Source organism: Cupressus sempervirens, chromosome 4 (assembly GCF_028749045.1).
Source record: "Cupressus sempervirens isolate cs-2001-9-10 chromosome 4, ASM2874904v1, whole genome shotgun sequence".
In the NCBI taxonomy this organism is placed as follows: domain Eukaryota; kingdom Viridiplantae; phylum Streptophyta; class Pinopsida; order Cupressales; family Cupressaceae; genus Cupressus; species Cupressus sempervirens.
In genome coordinates, this window is record NC_143121.1 from 280,576,758 (window position 1) to 280,586,234 (window position 9,477).

General features: G+C 35.1%; 1 pseudogene across 1 annotated transcript; it reads right to left on the bottom strand.

Annotated features, from left to right (window-relative positions):
- Nucleotides 1-321: 321 nt before the first annotated feature.
- On the bottom strand, nt 322-7,588 carry LOC149561089 (putative LRR receptor-like serine/threonine-protein kinase At1g67720; annotated as a pseudogene). The gene is made up of 16 exons (XR_016363756.1): nt 7,507-7,588; nt 6,771-7,314; nt 5,832-5,906; nt 3,776-4,182; nt 3,557-3,671; nt 3,096-3,168; nt 2,911-2,978; nt 2,734-2,805; nt 2,571-2,630; nt 2,237-2,430; nt 1,881-2,083; nt 1,639-1,762; nt 1,175-1,243; nt 908-1,094; nt 657-780; nt 322-583 (listed from the first exon to the last, which is right to left on the bottom strand). The product of XR_016363756.1 is annotated as a putative LRR receptor-like serine/threonine-protein kinase At1g67720 (transcript).
- Between the last annotated feature and the right edge of the window lie 1,889 nt (nt 7,589-9,477).

A 9,477-nucleotide genomic window follows, 5' to 3' on the forward strand; every position in this document is an offset into this window, starting at 1 on the left:
CAAATGAATAACTAACTAGACTCTTTTAAATACTACAACACCTCATTCTTCTCATTAATCAAATGACAATAACCACTATATCTTCTTAAAATAAAAAATACAACATGCATAACCTATTAATGATGCATAGATCAATCTCATAGTCCAATACTAGCTATATAGAGGTCTTGAGATTCATTAAGAAAAAATTACACAATTTGTCTGGGAATTTTTTTTTATAGAATATTTCTATCCCTATCTAGAAACATGCATAAATGTTTTTTTTTTTAAAGATATTACAGATTTTAACAAGGTAGACAAAATAGTTGCTATAAAATCTTATTATCTAAGGCTAGGCATCTCACTATTACTAAAAGAGGCAATGGTATGTGAAGCAGAATAATTGTTATCACCGTATGCAAGCATCACTGCTTCTTCCAATTCTTTAGCCACCGCACTCATTTTGGGTATTTTTTGTTGACTTCATTTCCATGCACATGTATGTTATCTCTGCTACTTTCCAAGTTAATTCTATGTTATATTGACCACCCAATGAAGGACCCATAAGCTCATCTATTTTTCCATATAAAAGCAAATTGTGTGCCTGATACAATGATTATTTCATTACATTGTTGATGAACATATCCAAAATGATTGAAATCACTTAGTTTGTCTACAAATATATAAATTAATGATTCTACTATTCTGTCCTTGGGTGGTACTCCAGATATAATCTCTAGTATAACCACTCCAAAACTGTAGACGTCGCTCTTCTCATTTAGTGATGATGTTGCAAAATATCTACAATAACATCCACATATTAATCTATGAGTTATTTGTTCCCTATGTTTTTAATTAGGTGAAACACACATTAACTGTAGTTAAAATGTTTAAGAAAAAAGAAATATAATGGTGTTATGTGAAATACTCGGGATCAAGATAACCCATTGTCCCTTTTACTTCAGTTGGTATATAACCACTAGCACTCTCTATCAATTTTGATATGCCAAAGTCAACTAGCTTGGCAAACATTTTGTTATCCAACAGTATATTACTACACTTTATATCTCTATGTATGATTGGAGGATAGCAATTCTGATGAAAGTAAAGTAAACCTGCAAAACATGTATAGAATAGTTGAGACATGGTGGTTTTTTAAAATATAAAAGAACTGTTGCTACCAGAAACAACTTACCATCTACAACCTGTCTAGCAACATTCAATCTCGTAAGCCAATCAAGTGGAGTTTCTAATTTGGCCATGCCTACAAATACAAAAGGAAATTTAAAGTCATATGTAAGGCCAATCAATAAGTAAGAGATGTTTTGTTTTATAGTAAGTTAAATTGTGATATTACTAGGATTCAATTGTGTAGGTTCTTGAGTCGAATTTATTGTTCTGTGTTTCATGAGTAGTAGTTCACTCGAACCCATCTTTCATTAGAAGGAATAAAATATTTAACACTCATTGCATCTGCATGATGTTCATTGAGGTGGAGCACCAAAACTTTCTTAGATATGGCACATCCTATTACTATTCATGAAATATGAGTTAATAAATTTGACTCAAAAAATTACATAGTTAAATTCTAATAACAATATCACAATATAAATGAAATTCAGTACAAAATACCATATAATGAAATTCAGTACAAAATACCATATAATTGATCAATCAATATTCCACATGACATGTATTCATAGACCAATGCCATAATGGGTTGTCTGCAATACCCATAAAGATTTACAAGATATTTGTGATATATTCTTGACAACATAGCTACCTGAAACCATCGAGAATACTTGTTAGAGAAAGATTTGTACCCCAGGGGGGAAAATATTGCGAGTTTCAAATGAGATTGTATCATAGACGATTAGTTGAATCTATGTAGGAGTACTAACCTCATTCTGGAATTCTTTCCGGCCTTGATTAGAACCAGTTTTGTGTATTTTGACTGCGACCTCAAATCCAGAAAGTCTGCCATAAAATACAGATCCAAAGCTTCCCTTACCAATGGGTGTGGAATAGTTATTGGTAGAAGTTTTAATATCTTCCTCTGTGTATTCAGTAGCCAGCCTATGATAATCGATTTCATTTTTTTCATCTGAGAAAGAACAAATAAAGAAAAATTACTCTCGAAGTCCCCAAGCAGGGCAAAAGTAAAAGAAAAAGGCTTTTCTATTTAAGAATATAAGGACTAAATAGTTGTACAATTAAAATGGACATGTTTTTCACGTACTCAATATTGTAGAAGCACCTGCAAATGTGTGTTGTTGTGATGGAACTCGACCATTCGAGATTTGAAATGGTTGCGATGGGTGTTTGTGTTTCCAAACGAAAATTCCAGAAAGGATGCCTAAAACTAGCATCACCGAGCACACAATTGAAAGCCCAATCACCCAACCTTTTATTTTGCGGCTGCCTACCACGGCATCATTTTGAGGATCGACACTGCAAAGTAAAGTTCACAATCAATAAGCATATCTGTTTTCTTGTCAATCGTGTAATGCGTCATGCTAAAGAGGAGGCAAACATAATAGATTGTACAATTGTAATTTAAAATCTTGTAGAAGAAGAAAGAAATTTTGTACAAATTGGGTCTCACTAATCCTCTTGAGACGGTTCCTTCCAATTTATTGCCCTGTAGAAACCTTATTAAGGAGAATGAAGAAACTCAATAAGAACAACTACTTTCAAAGCTTTACCAGGCAAGCTGCAATGGATTGACATAGGAAGTGTAGTGAGTAAGCATACAGTTGAGTTGACATTTGAAGCTTCTCCAATGATTTTGGAATTTCTCCGGTAAATTGATCGTTTTGCAGTTGCCTTTCCGGGGCCAACAAAGCTGCAAAGATTAGGAAATGTGTAGAAAAAGTACCTTTCTAATTCATACAACAAATTTCAGGTGGTAGGCAATCATAGGTATCTTACAGAATTCTGAGATTCTTCAATGAACTGAGGTCTGGAATATGGCCGGACAAACTGTTGTTTCCTAGCAGCTATAATAGGCAGGTTAGATTTAGTAATACTGTATAAAGCAATGTGATTTTTATCAAAACATAGCTTGACATTCTTATTTCAAAGGTAAGTTAGTATACAGCTATGAATAATCTTACCAGTTGTGTTAGTGCTGTTAAATCCGCTATATCTTTAGGTATGACGCCCCCGAGATGCAGATTTGTTAGGTTGCTGTCGAATGTTGTTTTTGAAATCAAATATATTAATAATAGCATAAGATATATAATTCAAAGAATTAACATTATTAGATTTTCAGACTTTATTATTAAGTTTTTTTCTGGATTTGATTGTGTGTATTTTTTATGATCAATTATTCAGATCACATAGGATGAAAAAGTGCGGGATTAAAAAAAGATGCAGATGAAACCTAATGAGATATAAGAAACAAAGAGGATAGGATGGCATTGTTTTGGGTGTCATCCCCTATTTTCTTCTTATATCTGTTGAGCTAGATTTGTTCCATATCTTTTTACTATTTCTAATCCTCCGCTTTCTCATGTGATCAAAACATATTCAATGTAGAAAAAAAATAATTACTGAAATTTGCAATTATGTTTACATGATAATGACTCGCGGAGGATCATCATGACTGCAGGCGATCCCTGTTGAAGAATAACCAACTGGTAAACATGGATCTCCTCCTGTCCAATCTGCTATTTTTCTGATTGCAACCACTGAATTCACACAATTCAAACAAACATTAATGTGCATATAGTATTGTCCAATTTACATGCACAGCATTTGGAACATCGCCATGGAATGGAGAAAGAGGTTATACCATCTACGGAGTATGTAGTTGTCTGCACGTCCAGCTTCCTATGCATTTCTGCTCCGTTAATGAAGGGTGCCAACTGCGATATAGAACTGGGTTGTAAAATTATTTGTATAGGGTCGGCAGTGTCAAGTGGTAGCTCTTTACTTGTTTGTTGGCATTGCAGAAAGTTTAGATGTATGACATCTGATATCTGGTTTTGATTAATGAAGGCAGTGAAATCGTGTGTGAGGTTTGTCTGGATGATGTTGCAGAAATAGAGAGCAAAAGAGTACATTCCTGGCTCAGCGAAATCTATTAATGAAACTATCAATTTATCTAATATTCCATTTGCAATAGCAGTCCTTGATACGTTTAGGGGCAGATTATTCGGTAACTCGCTGCCTAAAGATTTTGTTTGTTCATCATTGGTGCTAATTGTAACAGGCTCAAAGAATGTGAAATTGAAAATATAAAATGAAAGGGTGAAAATATAAAATGCTGAAACTACTGATTCAGATCATTTGGGATACACACAGACTCGATATTAAAAATGATAATGAAACAATACTGAATAATATATTGGAATGATATGAGTAATATTGAATAATACTGAATCATTACATTGATGTCTGGACATGTTTATATAGTTTTATTTTCCCTTACAACAAATGCTTACTGGAATAACTTGTCAGCAACTATATATTGAACTAATTTCATTTATCTAACCTAAACACAAAAACTAACCTAATTAATGTAATAAACCTAACATTGCCCCCTTATTACGTTAATTCAACAATCATTCTGGCTTATTTAGAAACTAACCTAATTAATGTAATAAGTCCAACATTCCTAACCTAATTAATGTAATAAGTTCAACATTCCCCCCTTATTACATTAATCCAATAAAATTGAAAACCCTCCACCAAGATGATAAACTTTGATGAAGCTCCTTCACCAAAATTTGAAAGTAGTCTGCAACTTCAAATTGCAAATCCTAATCCTGAAGCTAAGCTCCTTCACCAATCTTTGAAAGTAGTCTGCAACTTCAGATTGCAAATCTTAATCCTAAAGTTGAGCTCTTTCACCAATCTTTGAAAATAGTCTGCAACTTCAGATTGCAAATCTTAATCCCAAAGTTGCCCTCATATCCCAACTTCAGATTGCAAATCCTAAAGTTGGCCTCATAAAAACATTGTTTCTACCTCTTTTACACAACGAGACATAGTTCCTCCACAATTTCACATCTCCATGGAGTGTGCTTGATGTCTCCTTTGGTGCTGCACATGAGACGCCTTTCCTCCGAAAGTCCACATCTCCTCCGAGTGTGTCTAATGCCTCCTCAAGTGCCGTAGAAACAATCACCACTAATATGTCTAGACGTCTTTTCTTCGAAAGTCAACATCTCCTCTGAGTGTCTCAAACGCCATTCTGGAAATCCTGCCCTCCACCCCCCGCCCCTCCCCAATAGAAGGACAATCACATAGCCAAGCCCCCTCTTTTCTTTAGGGACACAAATCTATCAATTCCCCTCTTATCTTTAGGGAGGAATTGGCCAAGCCCCAACTTTACAAGCACATTAATAGTGACTTCTCATGCAGTAATCATCTCTAAGCGAGAAGTTAGCTTGAGATGATAGAAATCCTCCAACCTCCATTGCCTCCATCCTCCTATTTTATTCACATAAAATAGGGTCTAGTCATCCAAAATTCATTAAAAGAACTCTTCTCCCCACTGAGCAACTTGCTCTGATACCACTGTAACAGGCCCAAAGAATGTGAAACTGAAAATATAAAATGAAAGGGTGAAAATATAAAATGCTGAAACTACTGATTCAGATCATTTAGATACACACAGACTTGATATTGAAAATGATAATGAAACAATACTGAATAATATACTGGAATGATATGAGTAATATTGAATAATATTGAATCATTACGTTGATGTCTAGGCATATTTATATAGTTTTATTTTCCCTTACAACAACTGCTTATGGGAATAACTTCCCAGCAACTATATATTGAACTAATTTCATTTATCTAACCTAAACACAAAAACTAACCTAATTAATGTAATAAACCTAACACTAATATTCATTGCAATGTTGATTGTGTATAAGAATTGCCATATGCGGTCGAATGGATCATCTGGGTACCTGCCAAACACCATCACATTTTTGGAATTAGATTAGCTAACTTCATGCATAAATTATGTAGGTGAGCGAAGAGCTTAAGCTAATCTTTCAGAAATCTTACATTTACGGAGCTCTCTGTACAGTGTGTGGTGGTCTAGAAAAGCTATTTTAAAATGTTTGCCCAATGCCCACCACTAAAAACTTTCAAACAGCAACTCACCCAAAAATAGTACCTTTTGCACAAATTGACCAATTAGGAACCAAGAAAAATAAAAATCAAACAAAAGCAAATGACTATTAGTGTCGATGGTGATTTGTTAAATGGCATGTTCCTATGCCAGGTAACTCGTTTTTTTTGGGCCATAATTGAGGGGAAACTACAGCTAACTCGATTCCTCTAGTTCAAATTAGGAGATAAGTAGGAGATATTTATGCCAACACTTATATCTTGATAAATAGGAGATATTTTTCTAGAGTAAGTCATATTATCATATTGTACTACCTATTGGATCTAGGTGATGTTCACAGCTAGGACTTCATGGCAAGTCACCCATCCCAGCACTACTCCAGCTTGAGCATGCTTAATTACAGAGTTTCCTCCATGGTTAAACTCACTCTGCTTGCAACCCTCTTGTTAAGCCAGCTGAATGGGTTTAACCATGAAAAAAACTCCGTAGTTAAGTGCACTCAAGCTGGACTGTGACTTCCATGAAGTCTAGGGGCTTCACCTCTGTTAGCATCACCTAAATCTAATGGATGATAAATGTTTCATTTATTCTCATCAAAGACAGATTCGAGTGAATCACTACTCTAAAATATTAGTCGATAAATTTAACTCAAAAAACTTACACAGTTAAATCCTGATAACAATATCATAACACTTACCTTATATTGGAAGATGTACCATAATTTGTGCGATTTGTGAGACTCAAAGCGTACTTTGCCAAATCCGTTGAGATATACATGGAGGATTCGAGTGGACGTAGCTCGATGGTTGAAATGAAAACAACACCCTCTCTTTCTGTTTGAGGATTGCGGGCAAGGCATAAACTCAGGCTCTCTCTTTTGGCGGCCAAGATGATCTCGTAGTATCTGTAGCTCTGATTGTTTATACCAGATAGGTTTAAACTCCTCCATTTGATTCCCTCGATAGTTAAATCGAAGTATCTCGCCAAAGGACTTGTGGAATCAGGAAGGAAAGATGCTCTTACCGAGTAATTTACACGAGGCTCTACGGGTAGCATGTAGCAATACTTTTTCACTCGTAGATTGGTAAAATAGGCAAATGTCAGGTATTGCAAATAGAGGCTTACTGATGAACGCACCAAAGAAACATTGGGAGTTTTAATGAAAGGGGCGTCGGAAATCCAGAGTAGGTCATTCTTGTCTGTTATATTATCATTGGCACCGCAGTTGATGTTGAGAAAGCCTGTACGAAAAATCATACGCTTGAATATCACACATTAAGTTTCATTCCAAAACTAAAAATATTAATAGTTAAAATTGAGTTTTTTTTTTCCAACTCAATTTTCTAAATGTAATGTTTAAAAATAGTCAAAAATACAAACTATAATTAGTTTTATATAATATCTAAATGAAATGAGAATCAAAATAATGTTACCATCTGAATTTGAGTGTGTGAAACTGAACAACCCAATGAAAATAGTGATCAGCAACAAGCCTGCTCTCATCAATTCCATGTCCTACAACTCTCCGACCTGCTAAAATCTGGATATACAAACTCTATCAGAAAAACAACAACAAAAATGAATGCTAATTTGATTACATAACAGTACAAAAAAAGGTCCAGCCACAATCATATTACTCTTATGAAACTAATGCTGCATGCGATGTGCCAACTAAAGGCCTCTTCAGGAATGCTTTGCATTTTGACAAGAGTAGGATTTACATATATAGGGAAAAAGTTTCCATTTATCCCTGTTTGGAAGATAATTGGAAAAGGTCAGCAAGGTGTGGGAGAGGCTTCGTAGTCAGATATTAGTAATATGACTGCAAACATTAAAAGCGTGTGGGGTACGAGTGAATCGTGACTCGAAAATAGTGAGAAAGACCTTGACCTCAAGTACGGGAGCTCATATTTTGAAATAACCTCATATGCCTATTTAGAATTATTTGGTTTTACTACAGTCATTTTATTAAATTATATTTTTAGTTGTAAGGTTTTGTTTTTATTATGTTTCTATCAGTATTGATTTGAAGCTATCACCTCTTTAAAGACCCTTTTATTACACAAATAACATCATACCAACAATTTAACTTCTTAACAGAGGGGCTAAGGACGTGAATGATAAAGAGTGTATGTTGAGGCCTATTACTAGATTAAGGAGTAAGAATAGGGGAAGTATGCTAGTTGATAATATAGTTAAGAAACTAAAAAGTGTTATTGTTGATAATGCTCTTACAAATGAGTGGTCTGTGTGGATGTTAGTTCGTTGTGCCATTTGGTCTTTTTTGTTGTTTAGTCTTGTATGTTTAGTTGTGTTGGCAAAATGTTCAGTGCACCCCTCGAGATTCGTGACAAGGGCTTAACTGTCTCCACGGGCTTTATCTTCCTCTATATGCATCACAATAATCTATTTTAGGGGCATTAGAATAGTAGGGCACCCATTCCCCCTTGCAGGGTGGGAGGAGGCCTCTCAAGGGAGGTGGTGTGTCTCTCCCCCAAGAAATCTAGTTTACGGTGGGTGGATATAGTTGGTGGGAGGAAGGGTTGGGTGACCCCTACTATTCTAAGGGAAGGTGTCCAAGTGGGAGGAATAGCTCTATATCCTCCCAAGTGGGAGGGAATCATAGGGCCCCTTTAGAATAGTAGGGCCATAGCCCTTAGGCCACTAGTGTTAATAATAGTTGGGGCCACCTGACCCCTTCTCCATGCCCATTAGCTACAGAGATAGGGGGCATTGATAGACCAATCTTGTGGTGCAATGACAACCTCACTCTAACCAGTGGTATTAGAGCTTGGTTATAGGTTTGAATCCTCAGACCCTCGAGTAATGTTGAGGGGGAGATTGCTAGCAAAATGTTTAGCACTCCCCTTGAGATTTGTGTTAAGAGCTTAACCACCTCCTATGTACTATAAGTTGAGTGGTTGTATTGGGCATTGACATATCAGTCTTTTAGTGCAATAAGAACTACACTCTAACAAGTTGTTGGTACTATATTTTATACTTTTTTACCTAGTTTGTAAAATCTTTGTTTTTTGGCCCCTATAAAACCAATTTTCCTTTAATCAAAACTAATTTGACCTCATGTATTGTAAAATGTATGAAAAATAGGCCAAATTATTTTTAAATTGACCTTGCCCACCTTTCTGAATGGAACACATATAAAAAAAGAATATAGAGTATCATAATAGATTTAGATTATTCTAAGACTAAATGCTTAACACCCAATTTGCAACCATTATAAACATAGAGATAGAGAGGGGACAAATATATAAATGTTCTCTCTCAAAAAAATAAAATTTTAAAAAATGAGTCAATTCAGGTAAAACATTAAATGTATTTCACTTGTTTGATCTTTTTCTATTTTCCATCAAATTTAATTGTGCAAGGCCTACTAATGATCACCT